Raw genomic sequence first — 26698 nt, 5'->3', positions numbered from 1 at the left:
ACAAACTGGAACATTGCAGTTTGGAGTAGAGAAAGGTTTATTGCAGGGCCATGCAACGAGATGGGTGGCTCATGTACCCCAAAACCCTGCACTCCTTTAAGGGTTTCAGCAAACATTTTTAAAGGCACGTTGAGGGAAGGGCGTGGGTGGTTGTTGCAGACTTCTTGGTGTTATAATCCTTTGTTCTTGCACTGTCCATGTAGGTCAGGTCACACTGTTCCCATAAACCTCCAGCAAGACAAATGTTACCCTGTATTCTGCAACTTTTTATCTCCACATGGATGACTCTTAAAAGTCAGAGCCTTGAGAATAGGCTATTCTGTATATTTCAGGCTACAGGCAACATTCTTATACAAAGGGGCAAAGCATGACTAAGCTCAGGCAACAGGGCACAAAGGTTAAAGTAAAAGAACCAGATCTAATATGGAGTCAGATTTGTTCTTCTCTATTACATATAGAAGTGGAGATTCTCAGAGTTGAAAGAAAGCTTAGGAATTGTGCAGCCCAGTGAAGCAGCGAAACCTTTGCTTCTAAGACATTCACGTGGGTAGTCACCCGTTTTACGGGTAAAAATTTCTAGGCACGCTGGTCATTCCTACACTGCCTGCAGTTCTTATTTCTATGCAGCCCCTTCTTTGTTTTTTGTGCGTTGGTCCTTGTTCTGCTCCCCAGGTTCTGCTAAGAGATGCTGATCTGAATTCCTCAGAGACAACAGTCACACTCTAGGTCTTCTCATCTTTTGCCTGGCTGTCTCTAAACCCTTAACTAGGACATGGCTTAGCACCTTCACCTATTTAGTTATGTTGTCCTAGGTGAGAGTTGGTCTGTTAATGTCTCTATTCGAAGTACAATGCCCAGACCTGAACCTCATACTCCTAAAGATGTGTGGTGGAACTTTCACCTCCTGTGGCAGGGCACTATAATGTCACCGGTGAAGCCTGGGATTTCCTTATATTTCTGGCAATCACATTAGATCATGAGCTCTACTGGATGTCTGCAGTCGATAATAATACACATATTGGTGTTTCTAACACCAATAACCAATTCTCTGCAGACACCAACTGGGTGTCTTACAAGTCAATTCGATTTTGACGCTAACTACCCAGAGTTATTGCAGACCCTTCAGCTAAGGTCTCAGTCCAAAAAGACTGCCTCCACCAACCCCCGCCAATGTCAGACATCAATTGCAAGTAGTGGGTCCCCAGATACTCACACTTCTTTCTGACTTGGCTACAAATTGAGGATTCACACGACCCCCTACTCAGGTGGGAAAATTTGCTAGAATGACTCACAGAAATCAGGGAAATACTTACTTACATTTACATTTTTTATAAAGGGTACAAATAATCAGATGAAGAGACACATAGGGTGAAGTACAGAAGGGTCTGGAGCCCAGGGGCTTCTATCCCCATGGAGTTGGGGTGCTTTACCCTCCTGGCATGTGGATATATTCACCAACCCAGAAGGTCTCCAAATCTCATTGTTCAAGAGATTTTATAGAGATTAATCTCCAGCCTTCCTCCCCTCTCCTTCCTGGAAGTTGGTGGATGGGGCTGAAAGTTCCAACTTTTTAATCACTTGGGCTTTCTGATGATCAGCCCATCTGACCTATCTAGGGAACCAACCTTAAGTTACCTCATTAGCATAAACTCAGGTGTGATCAAAAGGGGCTCCTTTGAATAACAAGAGACACTCCTATTACTCAGGAAGTCCCCAGGGTTTTAGGACCTCTGAGCTGGGAATGGGGGACAAAGACCAAATGTATTTCTTTTTTTAAATTTTTTAACATCTTTATTGGAGTATAATTGCTTTACAATGGTGTGTTAGTTTCTGCTTTATAACAAAGTGAATCAGCTATACATATACATATATCCCCATATCTCCTCCCTCTTGCATCTCCGTCCCACCCTCCCTATCCCACCCCTCTAGGTGGTCACAAAGCACCAAGCTGATCTCGCTGTGCCATGCAGCTGCTTCCCACTAGCTATCTATTTCACATTTGGTAGTGTATATATTTCCATGCCACTCTTTCACTTCATCCCAGCTTACCCTTCCCCCTCCCCACATCCTCAAGTCCATTCTCTATGTCTGCGTCTTTATTCCTGTCCTGCCCCTAGGTTCTTCAGAACAATTTTTTTTTTTTAGATTCCATATATATGTGTTAGCCTACAGTATTCGTTTTTCTCTTTCTGACTTACTTCACTCTGCATGACAGACTCTAGTCCATCCACGTCACAACAAATAACTCAATTTTGTTTCTTTCTATGGCTGAGTAATATTCCATTGTATATATGTGCCTACCACAAAAATACCCACTGATACGTGCACTTTACCGTGTATCACTGCTCTTCCATATTCTTTACATTGGGTTATCTCAGTTGGCCTCATAAAAACTACACTGAGTAGATATCAGTGTCTCCAATTGAAAGACGAGAACGTGAGGCTCAAAGAGCTTAAAGGCAGGAAAACCCAATGCAGATACAGTCCAGTGTAACCCACCACCCACCCCTTAACTCCAGCACACCACTGCCTCATGATGAGTTGCTAGTAGGCGCTCTAGAAGGCTTCTACAATGTATCCTGCCCTCTCCAACCTGTGTGGCACCTCACATTTAGGTCTGTTAAATTTCTTCATATCTTTCTTTTGACTCATTTTCTAAGCATTATTTTAATTTAATTTTTAAAAAAATATACAGCAGGTTCTTATTAGTAAACTATTTTATACATATTAGTGTATACATGTCAATCCCAATCTCCCACTTCATCCCACCACCTCCTCCACCTCCCTGCTTTCCCCCCTTGGTGTCCATACGTTTGTTCTCTACAACTGTGTCTCTATTTCTGCCTTGCAAACCGGTTCATCTGTATCATTTTTCTAGATTCCACATATATGAGTTAATATATGACATTTGTTTTTCTCTTTCTGAATGACTTCACTCTGTACGACATTCTCTAGGTCCATCCACGTCTTTACAAATGACCCAGTTTCATTCCTTTCTTATGGCTCAGTAATATTCCATTGTATATATGTACCACATCTTCTTTATCCATACGTCTGTCGATGGGCATTTAGGTTGCTTCCATGACCTAGCTATTGTAAATAGTGCTGCAGTGAACATTAGGGTGCATGTGTCTTTTTGAATTATGGTTTACTCTGGGTATATGCCCAGTAGTGGGTCATAAGATAATTCTATTTTCAGTTTTTTAAGAAACCTCCATACTGTTCTCCATAGTGGCTGTACCAATTTATATTCCCACCAACAGTGCAAGGGGGTTCCCTTTTCCACACCCTCTCCAGCATTTGTTGTTTGTAGATTTTCTGATGATGCCCATTCTAACCAGTGTGAGCTGATACCTCATTGTAGTTTTGATTTGCATTTCTCTAATAATTAGTGATGTTGAGCAACTTTTCATGTGCCTCTTGGCCATCTGTATGTCTTCTTTGGAGATATGTCTATTTAGGTCTTATGCCCATTTTTGGATTGGGTTGTTTGTTTTTTTATTATTGAGTTGCACGAGCTGTTTATATATTTTGGAGATTAATACTTTGTCCATTGATTCATTTGCAAATATTTTCTCCCATTCTGAGGATTGTCTTTTCGTCTTTTTTATAGTTTCCTTTGCTGTGCAAAAGCTTTTAAGTTTCATTAGGTCCCATTTGTTTATTTTTGTTTTAATTTCCAATACTCTGGGAGGTGGGTCAAAAAATGTGCTGCTGTGATTTATGTCAAAGAGTGTTTGTTCTTCCTATGTTTTCCTCTAAGAGTTTTATAGTGTCTTGTCTTACATTTAGGTCTTTCATCCATCTTGAGTTTATTTTTGTGTATGGTGTTAGGGAGTGTTCTAATTTCATTCTTTTACATGTAGCTGTCCAGTTTTCCCAGCACCACTTATTGAAGAGACTATCTTTTCTCCATTGTATATCCCTGCCTCCTTTGTCATAGATTAGTTGACCATAGGTGCGTGGGTTTATCTCTGGGCTTTCTATCCTGTTCCACTCATCTATATTTCTGTTTTTGTGCCAGTACCATATTGTCTTGATTACTGTAGCTTTGTAGTATAGTCTGAAGTCAGGGAGTCTGATTCTTCAAGCTCCATTTTTTCTCCTCAAGATGGCTATGTCTATATGGGGTCTTTTGTGTCTCCATACAAATTTTAAGATATTTTGTTTTAGTTCTGTAAAAAATGTCATTGGTAATTTGATGGGGATTGAATTGAATCTGTAGATTGCTTTGGGTAGTATAGTTATTTTCACAGTATCGATTCTTCCAATCCAAGAACATGGTATATCTCTTGATCTGTTTGTGTCATCTTTGATTTCTTTCATCAGTGCCTTATAGTTTTCTGAGTACAGGTGTTTTACCTCCTTAAGTAGGTTTATTCCTAGGTATTTTATTTTTTTGTTGCAATGGTGAATGGGATTGTTTCCTTAATTTCTCTTTCTGATCTTTCATCATTAGTGTTTAGGAATGTAAGAGATTTCTGTGCATTAATTTTGTATCCTGCAACTTTACCAAATTCATGGATTAGCTCTAGTAGTTTTCTGGTGGCATCTTTAGGATTATCTATGTACAGTACCATATCATCTGCAGACAGTGACAGTTTTACTTCTTCTTTTCCAATTTGTATTCCTTTTATTTCTTTTTCTTCTCTGATTGCCATGGCTAGGACTTCCAAAACTATGTTGAATAATAGTGGTGAGAGTGGACATCTTTGTCTTGCTCCTGATCTTAGAGGAAATGCTTTCAGTTTTTCACCATTGAGAATGATGTTTGCTGTGGGTTTGTCATATATGGCCTCTATTATGTTGAGGTAGTTTCCCTCTATGCCCACTTTCTGGAGAGTTTTTTTCATAAGTGAGTGTTGAATCTTGTGAAAAGCTTTTTCTGCATCTATTGAGATGATCATATGGTTTTTATTCTTCAATTTGTTAATATGGTGTATCATATTGATTGATTTGCACATATTGAAGAATCCTTGCATCTCTGGGATAAATCTCACTTGACCATGGTGTATGATCCTTTTAATGTGTTGTTGGATTCTGTTTGCTAGTATTTGTTGGGGATTTTTGCATCTATATATATCAGTGATGTTGGTCTGTAATTTTCTTCTTTTTGTAGTATCTTTGTCTGGTTTTGGTATCAGGGTGATGGTGGCCTCATAGAATGAGTTCAGGAGTGTTCTTCCCTCTGCAATTTTTTAGAAGAGTTTGAGAAGGATGGGTGTTAGCTCTTCTCTAAATGTTTGAAAGAATTCACCCATGAAGCCATCTGGTCCTGGACTTTTCTTTGTTGGAAGATTTTCAATCACAGTTTCAATTTCATTACTTGTGATTGGTCTGTTCATATTTTCTATTTCTTCCTGGTTCAGTCTCGGAAGGTTATACCTTTCTAAGAATTTGTACATTTCTTCCAGGTTGTCCATTTTATTGGCATAGAGTTGCTTGTAGTAGTCTCTTAGGATGCTTTGTATTTCTGCAGTGTTTGTTGTAACTTCTCCTTTTTCATTTCTAATTTTAGTGATTTGAGTCCTCTCCCTCTTTTTCTTGATGAGTCTGACTAATGGTTTATCAATTTTGTTTATCCTCTCAAAGAACCAGCTTTTAGTTTTATTGATCTTTGCTATTGTTTTCTTTGTTTCTATTTCACTTATTTCTGCTCTGATCTTTATGATTTCTTTCCTTCTGCTAACTTTGGGTTTTGGGTTTCTTTCTCTAGTTCCTTTAGGTGTAAGGTTACGTTGTTTATTTGAGACTTTTCTTGTTTCTTGAGTTAGGATTGTATTGCTATAAACTTCCGTCTTAGAACTGCTTTTGCTGCAGCCCATAGGTTTTGGATCGTCGTGTTTTTGTTGTCATTTTTCTCTAGGTATTTTTCGATTTCCTCTTTGATTTCTTCAATGGTCTCTTGGTTATTTAGTAGTGTATTGTTTAGCCTCCATGTTTTTGTGTTTTTTATGTTTTTTTCCCTGTAATTTATTTCTAATCTCATAGCGTTGTTGTCAGAAAAGATGCTTGATATGATTTCAATTTTCTTAAATTTACTGAGGCTTGATTTGTGACCCACAATGTGATCTATCCTGGAAAATGTTCCATGTGCACTTGAGAAGAAACTGTAATCTGCTGTTTTCAGATGGAATGTCCTATAAATATCAATTAAATCTATCTGGTCTATTGTGTCATTAACGCTTATGTTTCCTTACTAATTTTCTGTCTGGATGATCTTTCCATTGGTGTAAGTGAGCTGTTAGAGTCCCTCACTATTTTTGTGTTACTGTCGATTTCCTCTTTTATAAGTGTTTTTTGCATTTGCCTTATGTATTAAGGTACTCCTATGTTGGGTGCATGTATATTTATAATTGTTATATCTTCTTCTTGGATCGATCCCTTGATCATTATGTAATGTCATTTCTTGTCTCTTGTAATATTCTTTATTTTAAAGTCTATTTTATCTGAAATGAGTATTGCTACTCCAGCTTTCTTTTGATTTCCATTTGCATGGAATATCTTTTTCCATCCACTTACTTTCAGTCTGTATGTGTCCCTAGGTGTGAGGTGAGTCTCTTGTAGACAGCATATATATGGGTCTTGTTTTTGTATCCATTCAGTGAGCCTGTGTCTTTTGGTTGGAGCATTTAATCCATTCACATTTTAGGTAATTATCTATATGTATGTTCCTATTACCATATTCTAATGGTTTTGGGTTAGTTTTTGTAGGTCCTTTTCTTCTCTTGTGTTTCCCGCTTAGAGAAGTTCCTTTAGCATTTGTTGTAGAGCTAGTTTGGTGATGCTGAATCCTCTTAGCTTTTTCTTGTTTGTAAAGCTTTTGATTTCTCCATCGAATCTGAATGAGTTCCTTGCCAGTAGAGTAATCTTTGTTGTAGATTCTTCCCTTTCATCACTTTAAATATATCATGCCGCTCCCTTCTGGCTTGTAGAGTTTCTGCTAAGAAATCAGCTCTTAACCTTATGGGAGTTCCCTTGTATGTTATTTGTCATTTTTCACTTACTGCTTTTAATAATTTTTCTTTGCCTTTAATTTTTGTCAATTTGATTACTATGTGTCTCAGCGTGTTTCTCCTTGGGTTTATCCTGCCTGGGACTCTCTACACTTCCTGGACTTGGGTGGCTATTTCCTTTCCCATGTTAAGGAAGTTTTTGACTATAATCTCTTCAAATATTTTCTCGGGTCCTCTCTCTCTCTCTTCTCCTTCTGGGACCCCTGTAATGTGAATCTTGTTGCATTTAATGTTGTCCCAGAGGTCTCTTAGGCTGTCTTCATTTCTTTTGATTCTGTTTTCTTTATTCTGTTCCGTGGCAGTGAATTCCACCATTCTGTCTTCCAGGTCACTTATCCATCCTTCTGCTTCAGTTGTTCTGCTATTGATTCCTTCTAGTGTGTTTTTCATTTCAGTTATTGTATTGTCAATCTCTGTTTGTTTGTTCTTTAATCCTTCTAGGTCTTTGTTAAACATTTCTTGCATCTTCTCGATCTTTGCCTCCATTGTTTTTCCGAGGTCCTGCATCATCTTCACTATCATTATTCTGAATTCTTTTTCTGGAAGCTTGCCTATCTCCACTTCTTTTAGTTGTTTTTCTGGGGTTTTATCCTGTTCCTTCATCTGCTACATAATCCTCTGCCTTTTCATCTTGTCTATCTTTATGTGAATGTGGTTTTCACTCCACAGGCTGCAGGACTGTAGTTCTTCTTGCTTCTGCTGTCTGCCCTGTGGTGGATGAGGCTATCTAAGAGGCTTGTGCAAGCTCTTGATGGGAGTGACTGGTGGTGGGTAGAGCTGGGTGTTGCTTTGGTGGACAGAGCTCAGTAAAACTTTAATCCATTTGTCTGCTGATGGGTAGGGCTGTGTTCCCTCCCTGTTGGTTGTTTGGCCTGAGGCAGCCCAGCACTGGAGGCTACAGGCTCTTTGGTGGGGCTAATTGTGGACTCTTGGAGGGCTCACAACAAGGAATACTTCCCAGAACTTATGCTGCCAGTGTCCTTGTCCTCGTGGTGAGCCACAGCCACCCCACCCCACGTCTGCAGGAGGCCCTCCAACACTAGCAGGTAGGTCTGGTTCAGTCTCCTATGGGGTCACTGCTCCTTCCCCTTGGGTCCTGATGTGCACACTACTTTGTATGTGCCCTCCGAGGGTGGAGTCTCTGTTTCCCCCAGTCCTATCGAAGTCCTGCAATGAAATCCCACTAGCCTTCAAAGTCTGATTCCTTGGGAATTCCTCCTCCCGTTTCTGGACCCCCAGGTTGGGAAGCCTTACGTGGGGATCAGAACCTTCACTCCAGTGGGTGGACTTCTGTGGTATAAGTGTTCTCCAGCTTGTGAGTCACCCACCCCGGGGTTATGGGATTTGATTTTATTGTGATTGTGCCTCTCCTATCATCTCGTTACGGCTTCTCCTTTGTCTTTGGATGTGTGGTATCTTTTTTGGTGAGTTCCAGTGTCTTCCTGTCCGTGATTGTTCAGCAGTTAGTTGTGATTCTGGTGCTCTCACAAGAGGGAGTGAGTGCACCTCCTTCTACTCTGCCATCTTGAAGATATCTCTGTGCTGGTGTCTGGACTTATTGAGGCTCAGGTTCTTTGTGTCTGAGGGCAGAAGAACTTCAACGAGAGGCACAGTGATAGGCAAGAACTAGATTTATTAATGTAGGATGCTTGTAAGAGATGCAAGCGGGCAAGTGAGAGAGCTGTCTAGGCATTTTTGAATCATGATCCGGTCAGTATTACCTAGACATATAACAAGCAAACTGTAAATGTCTTCATTAATGTTACTGACAGAAATACCAACCAGATCAGCACCAAATACATCAGAAAGGGTCTTTACTGAGGAATAATCTGTTAATCCATAATTAAAACCCATAGATGTTCACAAAGCTCTGTTACCTCCTTGGACCTGTCCCAGTGACCCATCCTCATATATTGCCAAGCTCTTTACCAAAAAAAGTCTATATTCAATGCCTTCATTTCCTTCCCTTATATCATTACTCTATCTCAGCAATTTGGCTTCTGCTACTCTTGGTTTGTTCAACAGATATGATTTAGCCCCTTTATTTTCCAGGTACTCTGGGGGCTCAGTTGTGGGTGTTGATAGTAACAGTGAGTAAAACAAACCAAGACCCGGGTTTCACAAACATTCTTATAGTGGGTGATAAACACTAGACAATAGACAAGCAAAACAATGTACAATATATGTAAGCTGTATAATAAAAACTGGAGTGACAATGAGGACTCCTTCCTTGCCCAAGTGTTCAGTAAATGCCTCTCATGCAGATGACATGGGATTGGGTACTAAATAAACTGAGAGTGAGAGCCATGAGGAAGCCAGGGGAAAACACTCCACACAAAGCAAAAAGAAGTGAAGAGGCCCAGAGGATAAACTCTCAGTTGACCCTCAGTGATCCTGTTTCTGACTCTTGTAGATTCTCCTCAGTCCTAATCCTAGTTGAAATCTGTTGCCTTTAATTCTGTTCATCATCTCCTCCTTGAAACCCTTCTTTCTTGTTTTTAGGGCAGTGTTCAGTTTTTCCTGCTAATTTTATGGCTTCTGCTTCTCTGGCTTCTGCATTGACTTCTCTTCCTGTGGTCTGGGGATTTCACGATTGGTTTTCTTTTTCACTAAATGTTTCTACACTCTCTGGGAACTCTCATATACCCCTCAGCTTTGAAAACAACCTGTATACAGGTGGCTCCCCAAACAGATCTTAAACCTAGATGTTGCTCTTGTGCTTTTTTCTTTTTAAATAGATATTTTTTAGAGGGGAATTAGATACAGCAAAATTGAGAGGAAGATACAGAGATTTCCCATATGCCCCTTACCTCACATATGCATAATCTCCCCCATTATCACCATCATCCCCCAGAGTGGTACATTTGTTACAGCTGATGAACCTACACTGACATATCATAATCACCCAAAGTTCATAGTTTACATTAGGTTCACTCTTCATTTGGTATGCTCTGTGGGTTTGGACAATTGTATAATGATATGTATCTACTATTGTAGTAACACAGAGAGTAGGTTTACTGACCCCAAAATCCTCCATGCTTGGTCTATTCATCCCACCCTCACCTCTAATCCCTGGTAATCACTGATCTTTTTACTATCTCCATAATTTTGCCTTAAACAGAATATCATACAATTCCATTGTTTGGATGTACCACTTTATTTATCCATTCACCTAATGAAGGATATCTTGTTTGCTTTCAAGTTTTGATAATTATGAATAAAGCTTCCATAAACATCTGTGTACAGGCTTTTGCATGGGCATAACTTTTCAGTTCTTTTGGGTAAATACCAAGGAGTGATATTGCTGGATCATATGGTAACAAATATTTAGTTTTGTAAGAAACTGAAAAACTGTCTTCCAAAGTGGGTATAAAATTTTGCATTCCCACCACCAATGAATGAGAGTTCCTATTGTTCCATATCATTGCCAGTATTTGGTGTTTTCAGTGTACCAGACTTTGGCTGTTCTGATATGTATGTGGTGGTATCTCATTGTTGTTTTAATTTGCATTTCATTGATGACATATGATGTGGAGCATATTTTCATAAGTTTATTTGCCATCTGTATATCCTCTTTGATAAGGTGTCTGTTAAGGCATTTAGCCCATTTTTTGTTTGTTTGTTTTGTTTGTTTGTTTGTTTTTGGCGGTACGCAGGCCTCTCACTGTTGTGGCCTCTCCCGTTGCGGAGCACAGGCTCCAGACGCGCAGGCTCAGCGGCCATGGCTCACGGGCTCAGCCGCTCCGCGGCATGTGGGATCTTCCCAGACTGGGGCAAGAATCTGTGTCCCCTGCATCGGCAGGCGGACTCTCAACCACTGCGCCACCAGGGAACCCTAGCCCATTTTCTGACTGGATTTTTTCTTTTCTTACTGTTGGGTTTTAAGTGTTCTTTGTATATTTTGGATAACAGTCCTTTATCAGATATATATTTTGCAAATATTTTCTCCCAGTGTAGCTTGTCTCTTTATTCTCTTGACAGTGTCTTTCTCAGAGAAGAAAATTTTAATTTTGATAAAGTCCAACTTATCAATTATTTATTTCTTGGATCATGAGTTTGGTCATCTCCAAATTAAAGTCATTGCCAAACCCAAAGTCCTCTAGATTTTCTCCTATGTTATCTTCTAGGAGTTTTATAGTTTTGTGTTTTATCTTTAGGTCTGTTTTGAGTTAATTTTTGTGTTATTTTTGTAAAGGATATGAGTGTCTAGATTCATGTTTTTGTATGTAGATGTCTAGTTGTCCAGCACCATTTGTTGAAAGGACTTATCTTTGCCCGTGCTCCTTTGTCAAAGATCAGTTGACTATATTTATGTTCCTCTATTTCTGGGCTCTCTATTCTGTTCCATTGATCAACTTGTCTATTCTTTTGTCCTTATTATTGTTATTTTACAGTAAGTCATTGAGCTGAATAGTGTCAGTCCTCCGACTTTGTTCTTTTCCTTCACTATTTTGTTGGCTATTCTGGGTCTTTTGCTTCTACATATAAACTTTAGAATCATTTTGTCAATATCCACACACACACAAAAACTTGCTGGGAAGTTTATTGGGACTGCATTGAATCTATAGTTCGCATTGGGCAGAGCTGACATCTTGACAACATTGAGTCTTCCTATCCATGAACATGAAATATCTGTCCATATATGTAGTTCTTTGATTTCTTTTATCAGGCTTTTGTAGTTTTCCTTATGTAGATCTTATACATATTTTGTTAGATTTATACCTAAGTATTGTTGCTGAAATTCGGCCTCTGTTCACCTGCACCGAATAAAAATGTGGACACAGAGTTTTGGATGAAGTAGAAAAGAATAGCTTTATTGCTTTGCCAGGCAAAGGGGGCCACAGTGGGCTAATGTCCTCAGAACTGTGAGTCCCACACTGGAGGGTGTAGTAAGGAGCCTTATAGTGTTCAAGGAGCAGGGCGTGGTCAGCTTCTGGACATTCTTCTGATTGGCTGGTGGTGAGGTAATCAAGAGTCAGCATCATCAGCCTGGTTCCAAATGGTCTGGGGTCTACGCACTTGTGGGCAGCATACAGTTAACTTCTTCCACCTGGTGGGGGTTTCAGTTTCTGCAAAACAACGCAAAGGACATGGCTCAGAATAGTATCTATAATCCTTGAGGAAGAACTAAAGGTCCTTGATTTTGTTTAATGACTAAAGTATTATTATTTTGTCTTGCTTGACTGTTTTCCTTTCTTTCTGCATTTTCTCACTTCTCTGATTAAATTTATTCGTTGACTAAAGTTTTTCTTCAGACAAAAGGCAGGTGGAGGACATGGGTGTGGGTCTATTCTGGGAAGGCCTCATAGGGTCCTGCTCGGTTAAAATATTGCGGTTTTTTCGGTGCTAATATAAATGGTATTGTGTTTTATTTCAAATTCTACTAGTTCGTTGCTAGTATAGGAAAGGGATGGATTTTTTTAAATTAAATTTTTATTTTATATTAGAGTATAGTTAATTTACAATGTTGTGTTAGTTTCAGGTGTTCAGCTAAGTGATTCAGTTATACATATTCATATATCCATTCTTTTTCAGATTCTTTTCTCATATAGGTTATTATAGAATATTGAGTAGAGTTCCCTGTGCTATACAGTAGGTCCTTGTTGATTATCTATTTTATATATAGTGGTGTGTATATGTTAACCCCCAAATCCTAATTTATCCCTTCCTCCCCACATTTCCCCTTTGTTAACCATGAGTTTGTTTCCCAAATCTGTGAGTCTGTTTCTGTTTTGTGAATAAGTTCATTTGTATCATTTTTTTCTTTTGAGTCCACATATAAATGATATCATATGATATTTGTCTTTCCTGTCTGACTTACTTCACTTAGTATGATAATTTCCATATCCCTCCATGTTGCTGCAAATAGCACTGTTTCATTCTTTTTTTACAGCTGGGTAATATTCCATTGTATATATGTACCACATCTTTTTTAAAAATAGTTGATTAACAATGTTGTGTTTATTTCTGCTGCACAACAAAGTGATTCAGTTATACATATATTTATATATACATTTTTTTTCAATATTCTTTTCCATTATGGTTTGTCCCAAGATACTGACCATAGTTCCTTGTGCCATACAGTAAGACCCCATTGTCCATCCATTCCATATATAGCAGTTTGCAATTGCTAACCCCAAACTTCCACTCCATCCCCTCAACACCCTCCTCCTTGGCAACCACAAGTCTATCCTCTATGTCTGTGAGTCCATTTCTGTTTCATAGATAAGTTCATTTGTGTTATATTTTAGATTCCACATGTAAGTGATATCATATGGTATTTGTCATTCTCTTTCTGAGTTACTTCACTTAGTATGACAATCTCTAGTTCCATCCCTGTTGCTGCAAATGGCATTATTTCGTTCTTTATTTTTTTAATTTTTGGCTGCATTGGGTCTTCGTTGCTGCGTGTGGGCTTTCCCTAGTTGTGGCGAGTGGGGCTACTCTTCAATGAGGTGCATGGGCTTCTCATTGCGGTGGCTTCTCTTGTTGTGGAGCACAGTCTCTAGGCACGTAGGCTTCAGTAGTTGTGGCACGTGGGCTCGTAGTTGTGGCCCATGGGCTCTAGAGTGCAGGCTCAGAGTTGTGGCCCACAGGTTTAGTTGCTCTGTGGCAGGTTGGATCTTCCTGGACCAGGGATTGAACCCATGTCCCCTCATTGGCAGGCGGATTCTTAACCACTGCACCACCAGGTCGCTATTTCATTCTATTTTTATGGATGGTTTGTATTTCATTATATATATATATATATATATATATATATATACCACATTTTTTAACATCCTTATTGGAATATAATTGCTTTACAATGTTGTGTTTCTGCTGTATAACAAAACTGAACCAGCTATATGTATACACGTATCCCCATATCCCCTTCCTCTTGTGCCTCCCTCCCACCCTCCCTATCCCACCCCTCTATGTGGTCACAGGGTACCAAGCTGATCTCCCTGTGTTATGCAGCTGCTTCCCACTAGCTATCTGTTTTACATTTGGTAGTGTATATGTGTCAGTGCTGCTCTCTCACTTCGTCCCAGCTTACCCTTCCCCCTCCCTGTGTCCTCATAACCTTATATCCTGCAACCATGCTGAAATTGCTTTTTCATTCTAGGAGTTTTTTTGTCAGTTCTTTCAAATTTTCTATATGGAAGATCATGTCCTCTGTGAACACAGCTTTATTTTTTCTTCCCAATCTGTATACCTTTTATTATTTTTCCTTTTGCTGTCTTATTGCATTAGCTAGGACTTCTACTCTGATGAAGAAAAGGAGTGGTGAGAGGGGACATCCTTGTCTTTTTCCTAATCTTAGTGGGAAAACTTCAAGTTCCTTACCTTTAAGTATGCTGTTACCAGTAGGGTTTTTTGTAGATTTTTAAAAACAAGTCCAGGAAGTTTCCCTAATTCCTAGTTTGCTGAGTACTTTTATCATGAATTGGTGTTGGATTTTGTCAAATGCTTTTTCTGTATCTATTGATATGATCATACAATTTTTTCTATATTCTGTTGATGTGATGGATTATATTAATTGATTTTCAAATGTCGATTCAGTCTTGAATACCTGGGATAAATTCCATGTGATCATGGTATATAACTTTTTATACATTGTTGGATTCAATTTGGTAATATTCTGTTGAGGATTTTTGCACCTTTGCTCATAAGAGATATTTATAATGCTGGCTTCATAGAATGAGTTTGGAAATGTTCTCTTTTCTTCTCTCTTCTGAAAGAAGTTGTAGAGGATTGGTAAAATTTCTTCCTTAAACATTTGTTAGAATTCATCAGTGAAACCATCTGTGTCTAGTACTTTCTCTTTTGGAAGTTTGTTAATTATTGATTCAATTTCTTTAATAGATAAAGTTCTATTCAGAATATTTCTTCTTGTTTGAGTTTTGGCAAATTTTGTCCTTAAAGGATTGGTTCATTTCGTCTAACTTATAAAATTTGTGCACATAGAATTGTTTGTAGGATTCCTTTATTATCCTTTTAATATTTTGGGGAACTGTAGAGATTTCCCTTTTTTCATTTCTGATATTAGTAATTTGTGTCCTCTCTCTTTGTTTTTCTTCATTAGCCTGGCTAGAAATTTATCAGTTTTATTGATCTTTTCAGGATTCTTTTGGATTCATTGATTTTCTTTTTCTTTCTTTTTTTTTTAAATTATTTTTGTCTGTGTTGGGTCTTCGTTGTTGCGTGCAGGCTTTCTCTAGTTCTGTTAAGTGGGGCTGCTCTTCCTTGTGGTGCGTGGGCTTCTCATTGCGGTGACTTCTCTTGTTGCGGAGCACCAGTTCTAGGTATGCGGGCTTCAGTAGTTGTGGCTCGTGGGCTCTAGAGCGCAGGCTCCATAGTTGTGGCACACGGGCTTAGTTGCTTCTCAGCATGTGGGATCTTCCCGGACCAGGGCTTGAACCTTTGTCCCCTGCATTGGCAGGTGGATTCTTAACCACTGCAACACAAGGAAAGCCCAAGATGCATTGGTTTTCTTTTTTTTTTTTTTTAATATTTATATATATTTATTTATTTTTGGCTGTGTTTTGTCTTTGTTGTTGTGTGTGGGCTTTCTCTAGTTAAGACAAGGGGGGGCTACTCTTTGTTGTGGTGCACGGGCTTCTCATTGCAGTGGCTTTCCTTGTTGCGGAGCACGGGCTCTAGGCACGTGGACTTCAGTAGTTGTGGCATGGGGTCAGTCGTTGTGATTTGCGGGCTCCAGAGCGGAGGCTCAGTACGTGTGGAGCATGGGCTTATTTGCTCCACGGCACGTGGGATCTTCCCGGGCCAGGGTTCAAACCTGTGTCCTCTGCATTGGCAGGCGGATTCTTAACCACTGTGCCACCAGGGAAGCCCTCACTGATTTTCTTGTTAAGAATTTATTGTTTTCAATTTCATTGATTCCTGCTCTAATTTTTATTGCTTTTCTTCTGCTTACATTGAATTTAACTTGCTCTTCTTCTTCTAGTTTCCTAAGGTGGAAGCTTAGATAATTGATTTTAGATTTTTATTCTTTATTAATATATGCATCCCTTGCTATAAATTTCCATCTAAGCACTGCTTTTGCTGCATCCCACAAATTTTAAGTTGTGTTTTTATTTTCATTTAGTTTAAAATATTTTAAATTTTCTTTTGAGATTTCTTCCTTGATCCATGCTTTATTTAGAAGTGTGTTGTTTAGAAAATTGACTGTGTTATGAAATTCCATGCCAAAGGTACTTTGCCTGGGTCATTAATATTTATAACTAACCTGTCCTTTGATTTGCATTAATAATGCACCTTGGGATTACACAAAGAATAATTCATAAATATTCTGGTAAAGGGGAAGATGCAATAATTAAAACACAGTCATTAACATGGAAAGAAAAAAGAAGTGTCTTGTTTAGTGTCCATGTATTTTGGAATTTTCCAGCTATCTTTCTGTTATTTATTTCTAGTTTCATTTGATTGCAGTCTGATTTGTTTTTTAAACTTGTTAAGATATGTCTTATGACACAGAATGTGGTCTATCTTGGTGAATGTTACATGTGAGCCTGAGAAGAATGTGTGTTCCTCTGTTGTTGGATGAAGTAGTCCATAGATGTCAATTTTTAAAAATTTTTTTTTGAAGTATAGTTGATTTACAGTGTTGTGTTAATTTCTGCTGTATGGCAAAGTGATTCAGATATATACATATATACTCTTTTCCATTATGGTTTATCACAGGATATTGAATATAGTTCCCTGTGCTATACAGTGGGACCTTGTTGTTTATCCATTCTAAATATAATAGTTTGCATCTGCTAATCCAAAACTCCCAATCCCTCCCTCCCCTACTCCCACTCCCCCTTGGCAACCACACGTAGATGTCAATTATTTTCAGTTCATTGATAGAGTTGCTGAGTTCAACTATGTCCTTACTGATTTTCTGCCTGCTGGATCTGTTAATTTCCAATTGAGGTGTGTTAAAGTCTCCAGCAATGTGTTATAGATACATATATTTTTTCTCTTTGCAGTTCTATCAGTTTTTGCCTCACATATTTTGACTTTTTTTAGGCACACATATGTTAAGGATTGTTATGTCTTCTTGGAAAATTGACCAATATAAACATCATATAATGTCCCTCTTTATCCCTAATAATTTTCATTGCTCTGCAGGCTGCTCTGTCTGAAATTAATATAGATATTCCTGCTTTATTTTTTAAATTAAAAAAAATTTCAAGCTTTATCGAGGTATGATTAACCAATAAAAGTCATATATATTTAATATGTAACACATGATGTTTTTATATATGTATACATTGTGAACTAATTTCCACAAACAAGCTAATTAACATACCCATCACATTGTTACTTTTTTGTCCCTGTGTGGTGAGAGCACTTGAATCTACTCTTAGCAAATATCAAATATACAACATATTAACTTGGTGAATGAACAGTCACCAAGCTGTACATTCAGTCTTCAGAACTTATAACTGAAAGTTTATATTCTTTGATCAACATCTCCCCTTTTCCCTCATCCCCCAACCTCTGGTAACCCCCATTCTACTCTGTTCATTATTGAGTTTGGTGGGTTTTTTTGTTTGTTTGTTTTGATTCCACATATAGGTGAGATTACATGGTATTTGTCTTTCTCTCTTTGGCTTAAATCACTTAGTATAATGTCCTCTGGGTTCATTCATGTCACAAATGGCAGGATTTCCTTCTTTTTTAAGGATGAATAATATTCCATTGCATATATGTATACATCTATCTATCTATCTATCTATCTATCTATCTATCTATCTATCATGTATCACCTATGCCACATATCCCCTGCTTTCTTTTGATTAGTGTTAGCATGCTATATCTTTCTCTATCCCTTTACACTTATTTTTTAAAACATTGTTTCCATTCCTGTAATTTTAATCTGTATGTGTTTATATTTAAAGTGGATTTCTATTTATTTATTTATTTATTTTTGGCTGCCTTAGGTCTTTGTTGCTATGCACGGGCTTTCTCTAGTTGTGGCGAGTGGGGACTACTCTTTGGTGGAATGTGTGGGCTTCTCATTGCAGTGGCTTCTCTTGTTGCAGAGCAAGGGCTATAGGTGCACGGGCTTCTGTAGCTGTGGCACAAGGGTTCAGTAGTTGTGGCTCGTGGTCTGTAGAGTTCAGGCTCAGTAGTTGTGGTGCATGTGCTTAGCTGCTCCGCAGCATGTGAGATCTTCCCAGACCAGGGCTCAAACCCATGTCCCCTGTATTGGCAGGCAGATTCTTAACCACTGTGCCACCAGGGAAGTCCTAAAGTGGATTTCTTGTAGACAATAAACAGTTGGGTCTTATTTTTTGTTCACTCTCTGATACCTGCCTTTTAATTGATTTATTTAGATCATTGATAAATTAATTATTGACATTGTTGGATTAATATCTCATATTTGTTCCCATTTTCCATTTATTGCTCTTGTTCTTTTATCTTATTTTTGTCTTCATCTCTTTTTCTGCCTTTTGTGACTTTAAGTGGACCTTTTATATAATTCCATTTTGTCTCTTTTCTTAGCACATCCATCATACTTTATTCTTTGGCTGTGCTGCTCGGTTTACAGGATCTTTGTTTTCTGACCAGGGATTGAACTGGACCCATGGCAGTGAAAGTGCTGAGTCCTAACCACTGGACAGCCAAGATTCCCTCCATTTTACTTTCAAAAAAATTTTCTTAGTGGTTGCTCCAGAGTTTGCAATACATGTTTACAACTAATCTGTCTACTTTCAAATAACCCTATGCCACTTCACAGTATGAATACCTTATAATAACAAAGTAATCCTAATTCCTCCTTTCTGTCTCTTGTATAATTGCTGTCATTCATTCAATTTATATATAAGGATATTTATACACATAAATATAAGTCATTGAATACATTGTTGCTATTATTTTGAACATGATGTTATCTGTTTGATCAATTAAGAATAAGAAAAATAGGGCTTCTCTGGTGGCGCAGTGGTTGAGAGTCCGCCTGCCGATGCAGGGGACACGGGTTCTGTGCCCCAGTCCGGGAAAATTCCACATGCCGTGGAGCGGCTGGGCCCATGAGCCATGGCCGCTGAGCCTGCGTGTCCGGAGCCTGTGGTCTGCAACGGGAGAGGCCACAACAGTGAGAGGCCCGCGTACGGCAAAAAAAAAAAAAAAAAAGAAGAATAAAAATAAAAGTTTTTATTTAACCTTCCCTTGTTCCTTCTCTGGTGCTCTTCCTTTCTTTATGCACATCTGACGTATATTATTTTCCTTCTCTCTAAAGAACTTTTTAAAGTAACATTTCTTGCAAGGTGTTCTATTGGCTACAAATGCCCTCAGTTTTTGTTTGTATGAGAAACAAAGGCTGAATAATATTCATTTTTGATGGCTAATGTCACAGGGTTCAGAATTCTAGGATTTTTTTTTCTCTCAACGCTAAATATTTCACTGCATTCTTTTCTTGTTTGCATGATTTCTGAGAATAAGTCAGTTGTAATTCTTATCTTTGCTCCTAAACAGAAAAAGTATTTTCCTCCCTCTGGCTTCTTTCAGGATTTTTCCTTTACCTTTGATTTTTTGTGTTCTGAAAATGATATGCCTAGCTGTAGTGGGGTTTTTTTCCATTTTTTTTGGTATCTATACTGCTTGGTGTTCTCTGGATCTGTGATTTGACATCTGACATTAACTTAGTTAAAATTTTTGGTCATATTTGTTTCCTGCAATTATTCTGTTGCATTCTCTTCTCCTTCTGGTATTTCCATTATGTATGTGTTACACTCATATGGCAACTTTTATACTTATTCCACAGTTCTTGGATATTCTGGGTTTTATTTTCCATCTTTTTTTCTATTTACTTTTGAGTTTTAGAGCTTCCTATTAAGATATCCTCAAGCTCAGAGATTCTTTTCTCAGCTATGTCCAGTCTACTAATAATCCTATCAAAGGCATTCATCTTTTCTGTTACAGTGCTATTATTTTTGGGGTTTTTTTGTTGTTGTTGTTTTAATCTCTAGCTTTCCTTTTTGGTTCCTTCTTGGAATTTCCATCTCTCTGCTTACTTTTTTTTTTTATGGTTTATCATAGGATACTGAATATACTTCCCTGTGCTATACAGTAGGACCTTGTTGTTTATCCATTCCATATATAATAGCTTACATCTGCTAACCCCAACCTCCCACTCCATCCCTCCCCTAAGCCCCTAGGCTCAGGTTTTTGTTTCTGTTTTTATACAGCAGGTTCTTATTAGTTATCAATTTTATACTCATCACTATATACATGTCAATCCCAATCGCCCAATTCATCAAACCACCACCCCCAACACACCTCAGCTTTCCCCCCTTGGTGTCCATACATTTGTTCTCTACATCTGTGTCTCAATTTCTGCCCTGAAACAGGTTCATCTATACCATTTTTCTAGGTTCCACATATATACGTTAATGTACGATATTTGTTTTTCTCTTTCTGACTTACTTCACTCTGTATGACAGTCTGTAGATCCATCCACGTCTCAACAAATGACCCAATGTCATTCCTTTTTATGGCTGAGTAATATTCCATTGTATATATGTACAACATCTTCTTTATCCATTCGTCTGTCGATGGGCATTTAGGTTGCTTCCATGACCTGGCTATTGTAAATAGTGCTGCAATGAACATTGGGGTGCATGTGCCTTTTTGAATTGTGGTTTTCTCTGGGTATATGCCCAGTAGTGGGATTGCTGGATCATATGGTAATTCTATTTTTAGTTTTTTAAGGAACCTCCATACTGTTCTCCATAGTGGCTCTATCAGTTTATATTCCCACCAACAGTGCAAGGGGGTTCCCTTTTCTCCATACCCTCTCCAGCATTTGTTGTTTGTAGATTTTCTGATGAAGCCCATTCTAACTGGTGTGAGATGATACCTCATTGTAGTTTTGATTTGCATTTCTCTAACAATTAGTGATGTTGAGCACTTTTCCTTGTGCTTCTTGGCCATCTGTATGTCTTCTTTGAAGAAATGTCTATTTAGGCCTTCTGCCCATTTTTGGATTGGGTTGTTTGTTTTTTTAATATCGGCATGAGCTGTTTATATATTTTGGAGATTAATCCTTCGTCCATTAATTTGTTTGCAAATATTTTCTCCCATTCTGAGGATTGTCTTTTTGTCTTGTTTTTGGTTTCCTTTGCTGTGCAAAAGCTTTTAAGCTTCATTAGGTCCCATTTGTTTATTTTTTTTTTATTTCCATTACTCTAGGAGGTGGATCAAAAAAGATCTTGCTGTAATTTATGTCAAAGACTGTTCTTCCTATGTTTTCCTCTAAGAGTTTTATAGTGTCCGGTCTTACATTTAGGTCTATAATCCATCTTGAGTTTATTTTTGTGTATGGTGTTAGGGAGTGTTCTAATTTCATTCTTTTACATGTAGCTGTCCCGTTTTCCCAGCACCACTTATTGAAGAGACTGTATTTTCTCCATTGTATATCCTTGCCTCCTTTGTCATAGATTAGTTGACCATAGGTGCGTAGGTTTACCTCTGGGCTTTCTATTTTGTTCCATCGATCTGTTTCTCTTTCTGTGCCAGTACCATATTGTCTTGATTACTGTAGCTTTGCAATATAGTCTGAAGTCAGGGAGTCTGATTCCTCGAGCTCCGTTTTTTCCCCTCAAGACTGCTTTTTCTATTCTGGGTCTTTTACATCTCCATACAAATTTTAAGATTTTTTGTCCTAGTTCTGTAAAAAATGCAATTGGTAATTTGATAGGGATTGCATTGAATCTGTAGATTGCTTTGGGTAGTAGAGTCATTTTCACAATATTGATTCTTCCAATCCAAGAACATGGTATATCTCTCCATCTGTTGGTGTCATCTTTAATTTCTTTCATCAGTGTCTTATAGTGTTCTGCATACAGGTCTTTTGCCTCCCTAGGTAGGTTTATTCCTAGGTATTTTATTCTTTTTGTTACAATGGTAAATGGGAGTGTTTCCTTAATTTCTCTTTCAGATTTTTCATCATTAATGTATAGGAATGTAAGAGATTTCTGTGCATTAATTTTGTATCCTGCAACTTTACTAAAGTCACTGAGTAGCTCTAGTAGTTTTCTGGTGGCATCTTCAGGATTCTCTATGTATAGTATCATGTCATCTGCAAACAGTGACAGTTTTACTTCTTCTTTTCCAATTTGTATTCCTTTTATTTCTTTTTCTTCTCTGACTGCCATGGCTAGGACTTCCAAAACTATGTTGAATAATAGTGGTGAGACTGGACATCATTGTCTTGTTCCTGATCTTAGAGGAAATGCTTTCAGTTTTCCACCATTGAGAATGATGTTTGCTGTGGTTTTGTCATATATAGCCTTTATTATGTTGAGGTAGTTTCCCTCTATGCCCACTTTCTGGAGAGTTTTTATCATAAATGAGTGTTGAATTTTGTCCAAAGTTCTGTCTGTATCTATTGAGATGGTCATATGGTTTTTATTCTTCAATTTGTTAATATGGTGTAGCACATTGATTAATTTGCGTATACTGAAGAATCCTTGCATCCCTGGGATATATCCCACTTGATCATGGTGTATGATCCTTTTCATGTGTTGTTGGATTCTGTTTGCTAGTATTGTGTTAAGGATTTTTGCATCTATAATCATCAGTGATATTGGTCTGTAATTTTCTTTTTTTGTAGTATCTTTGTCTGGTTTTGGTATCAGGGTGATGGTGGCCTCAGAGAATGAATTTGGGAGTGTTCCTTCCTCTGCAAATTTTTGGAAGAGTTTGAGAAGGATGGGTGTTAGCTCTTCTCTAAATGTTTCATAGAATTCACCTGTGAAGCCATCTGGTCCTGGACTTTTGTTTGTTGGAAGATTTTTAATCACCGTTTCAATTTCATTATTTGTGATTGGTCTGTTCATATTTTCTATTTCTTCCTGTTTCAGTCTTGGAAGGTTATACCTTTCTAAGAATTTGTACATTTTTCCCAGGTTGTCCATTTTATTAGCATAGAGTTGCTTGTAGTAGTGTCTTAGGATGCTTCGTATTTCTGTGGTGTCTGTTGTAACTTCTCCTTTTTCATTTCTAATTTTATTGATTTGAGTCCTCTCCCTCTTTTTCTTGATGAGTCTTGCTAATGGTTTATCAATTTTGTTTACCTCCTCAAAGAACCAGCTTTTAGTTTTAGTGATCGTTGCTAATTTTTTCTTTGTTTCTATTTCATTTATTTCTGCTCTGATCTTCATGATTTCTTTCCTTCTGCTAACTTTGGGTTTTGTTTGTTCTTCTTTCTCTAGTTCCTTTAGGTGTAAGGTTAGATTGTTTATTTGCCATTTTTCTTGTTTCTTGAGGTACGCTTGTATAGCTATAAACTTTTCTCTTAGAACTGTTTTTGCTGCATCCCATAGGTTTTGGATCATCATGTTTTCATTGTCATTTGTCTCTAGGTATTTTTTGATTTCCTCTTTGATTTCTTCAGTGATCTTTTGGTTATTTAGTAATGTATTGTTTAGCCTCCATGTGTTTGTGTTTTTTACGTTTTTTTTTTTTCCCTGTAGTTCATTTCTAATCTCATAGCGTTGTGGTCAGAAAAGATGCTTGATATGATTTCAGTTTTCTTAAATTTACTAAGACTTGATTTGTGACCCAAGATATGATCTATCCTGGAGAATATTCCGTGCGCACTTGAGGTGAAAGTGTAATCTGTTGTTTTTGGATGGAATGTCCTCTAAATATCAATTAAATCTATCTGGTCTATTGTGTCATTTAAAGCTTCTGTTTCCTTATTTATTTTCATGTTGGATGATCTGTCCATTGGTGTAAGTGAGGTGTTAAAGTCCCCCACTCTTATTGTGTTACTGTCGATTTCCTCTTTTATAGCTGTTAGCAGTTGCCTTATGTATTGATGTGCTCCTATGTTGGGTGCATATATATTTGTAATTGTTATATCTTCTTCTTGGATTGATCCCTTGATCATTATGTAGTGTCCTTCCTTGTCTCTTGTAACATTCTTTATTTTAAAGTCTATTTTCCCTGATATGAGTATAGCTACTCCAGCTTTCTTTTGATTTCAATTTGCATGGAATATCTTTTTCCATCCCCTCACTTTCAGTCTGTATGTGTTGTTAGGTCTGAAGTGGGTCTCTTTTAGACAGCATATGTATGGGTCTTGTTTTTGTATCCATTCAGCAAGCCTGTATCTTTTGGTTGGAGCATTTAATCCATTCACATTTAAGGTAATTGATATGTATGTTCCTATGACCATTTTCTTAATTGTTTTGGGTTTGTTTTTGTAGGTCCTTTTCTTCTCTTGTGTTTCCCACTTAGAGAAGTTCCTTTAGCATTTGTTGTAGAGCTGGTTTGGTGGTGCTGGATCCTCTTAGCTTTTTCTTGTCTGTAGAGCTTTTGATTTCTCCATCGAATCTGAATGAGATCCTTGCCAGGTAGAGTAATCTTGGTTGTAGGTTCTTGCCTTTCATCACTTTACATATATCATGCCACTCCCTTCTGGCTTGTAGAGTTTCTGCTGAGAAATCAGCTGTTAACCTTATGGGAGTTCCCTTGTATGCTATTTGTCATTTTTCCCTTGCTGCTTTCAATAATTTTTCTTTGCCTTTAATTTTTGCCAATTTGATTAGTATGTGTCTCAGTGTGTTTCTCCTTGGGTTTATCCTGTATGGGACTCACTGACCTTCCTGGACTTGGGTGGCTATCTCCTTTCCCATGTTAGGGAAGTTTTCGACTGTAATCTCTCCAAATATGTTCTCGGGTCCTTTCTCTCTCTCTTCTCCTTCTGGGACCCCTATAATGCAAATGTTGTTGCATTTAATGTTGTCTCAGAGGTCTCTTAGGCTGTCTTCATTTCTTTTCATTCTTTTTTCTTTATTCTGTTCTGCAGCAGTGAATTCCACCCTTCTGTCTTCCAGGTCACTTATCCATTCTTCTGCCTCAGTTATTCTGCTATTGATTCCTTCTAGTGTAATTTTCATTTCAGTTATTGTATTGTTCATCTCTGTTTGTTTGTTCTTTAATTCTTCTAGGTCTCTGTTAAACATTTCTTGCATCTTCTCAATCTTTGCCTCCATTGTTTTTCCGAGGTCCTGGATCATCTTCACTATCATTATTCTGAATTATATTTCTGGAAGGTTGTCTGTGTCCACTTCATTTAGTTGTTTTCCTTGGGTTTTATCCTGTTCCTTCATCTAGTACATAGCCTTCTGCCTTTTCATCTTGTCTATCTTTCTGTGAATGTGGTTTTTGTTCCACAGGCTGCAGGATTGTAGTACTTCTTGCTTCTGCTGTCTGTCCTCTGGTGGAGGAGGCTGTCTAAGAGGCTTGTGCAGGTTTCCTGTTGGGAGAGACTGGTCCTCTCTCTGCTTACTTTGCCTGTCTGTTCTTCCATGCTATTTACTTAATCCGTTAGAGCTCTTAGGGTATTAGTTATAATTATTTTAAATGCCTGGTCTGATAATTTCACATTCCTGCCATATCTGACTCTGGTTCTGATGTTTCCTCTATTTCTTCAACCTTTATTTTTTGCCTTTTAAACTGTTTTGTAACTTCTTCTTGAATCCTGGACATGATGTACTGTGTAGCAGAAACTACTCTAAATAGAACTTTAGTAATGTGGTAATGAAGTGTGGGAAGAGTTGAAGCACTCTATAATCCTATGATTAGGTTTCAGTCTTTTAGTGAATTTATACCTCTGGACTGTTAATTCTCAGTGCTTTTCAACTGCTTCTCAGTTTTTTTCCCCCCCTCTTAGCAGAACAGTATGCCTAGAGTAGGCTGAAGCTGAGTATTTCCCTTCCCTAAGATCAGTTAGACTAATAATATCCCAGCAGGTTAGGCTTTGGGTAACTATTTTCTCTTGAAGACAAGTATTGTTGAAAAGAACAGAGTTTTCTGGTATATAGGCATACGTTAATTTATTGATCTTTGTTTTATTGTGCTTCACAGACATTGCAATTTTTACAAATTGAAGGTTTGTGGCAACCCTGTGTTGAGCAAGTCTATTCGCACCATTTTCCAATAGTATTTCTTCACTTTGTGTCTCTGTGTCACATTTTGGTAATTCTCGCCGTATTTCATACTTTTTGACTATTATTATATTTGTTATGGTGATCCATATGATCAGCAATTTTTGATAGTTCCACTGTAACTGTTTTAGGGGCACCACAGACCACACCTATATAAGTCAGTGAACTTAACTGATAAATGTTGTGTGTGTTCTGACTGCTCCACAGATTGGCTGTTCCTGTGTCATCTCTCTTCCTCTCAGTGGGCCTCCCTATTCCCTGAGACACAACAATATTGAAATTAGGCCAATTAATAACCCTACAATTCTTCTAAGTGTTCAAGTGAAGAGTCAATCAATATGGCAAACTTCATGGTTGTCTTTAAAAAAAAATTATTGAAGTGTAGTTGATTTACAATGTTGTGTTAGTTTCTACTGTACAGCAGAGTGACTCAGTTATACATATGTATACGTTCTTTTTCATGTTCGTTTCCATTACGGTTTATCACAGAATGTTGAATATAGTTCCCTGTGCTCTACAGTAGGACCTTGTTGTTCACTGTTGTCTTATTTCAAGACATTGCCGCAGCCACCCTAAACCTCAGCAACCACCATTCTGATCAGTCAGCAGACATCAACACTGAGTCAAGACCTTCCACTAGCAAAGATTATGATTCACTGAAGGCTCAGACGATGGTTAGCATTTTTTTAGCGATAAAGTATTTTTCAATTAAAGTATGCATATTGTTTT

At 37.9% G+C, this 26698-nt stretch overlaps 1 protein-coding gene across 5 annotated transcripts in view; it reads left to right on the top strand.

Moving 5' to 3' along the window:
- NLRP3 (NLR family pyrin domain containing 3) overlaps window positions 1-26698 on the top strand; it is a gene marked incomplete at its 5' end in the record, with an annotated part of 54323 nt that overhangs the window by 14807 nt on the left and 12818 nt on the right. The window lies entirely within an intron of this gene.

Source organism: Grampus griseus (assembly GCF_964374135.1).
Source record: "Grampus griseus genome assembly, chromosome: 3".
In the NCBI taxonomy this organism is placed as follows: domain Eukaryota; kingdom Metazoa; phylum Chordata; class Mammalia; order Artiodactyla; family Delphinidae; genus Grampus; species Grampus griseus.
Note: the sequence above shows the minus strand (reverse complement) of the source record. Positions and strands in the feature narration are given on the sequence as shown.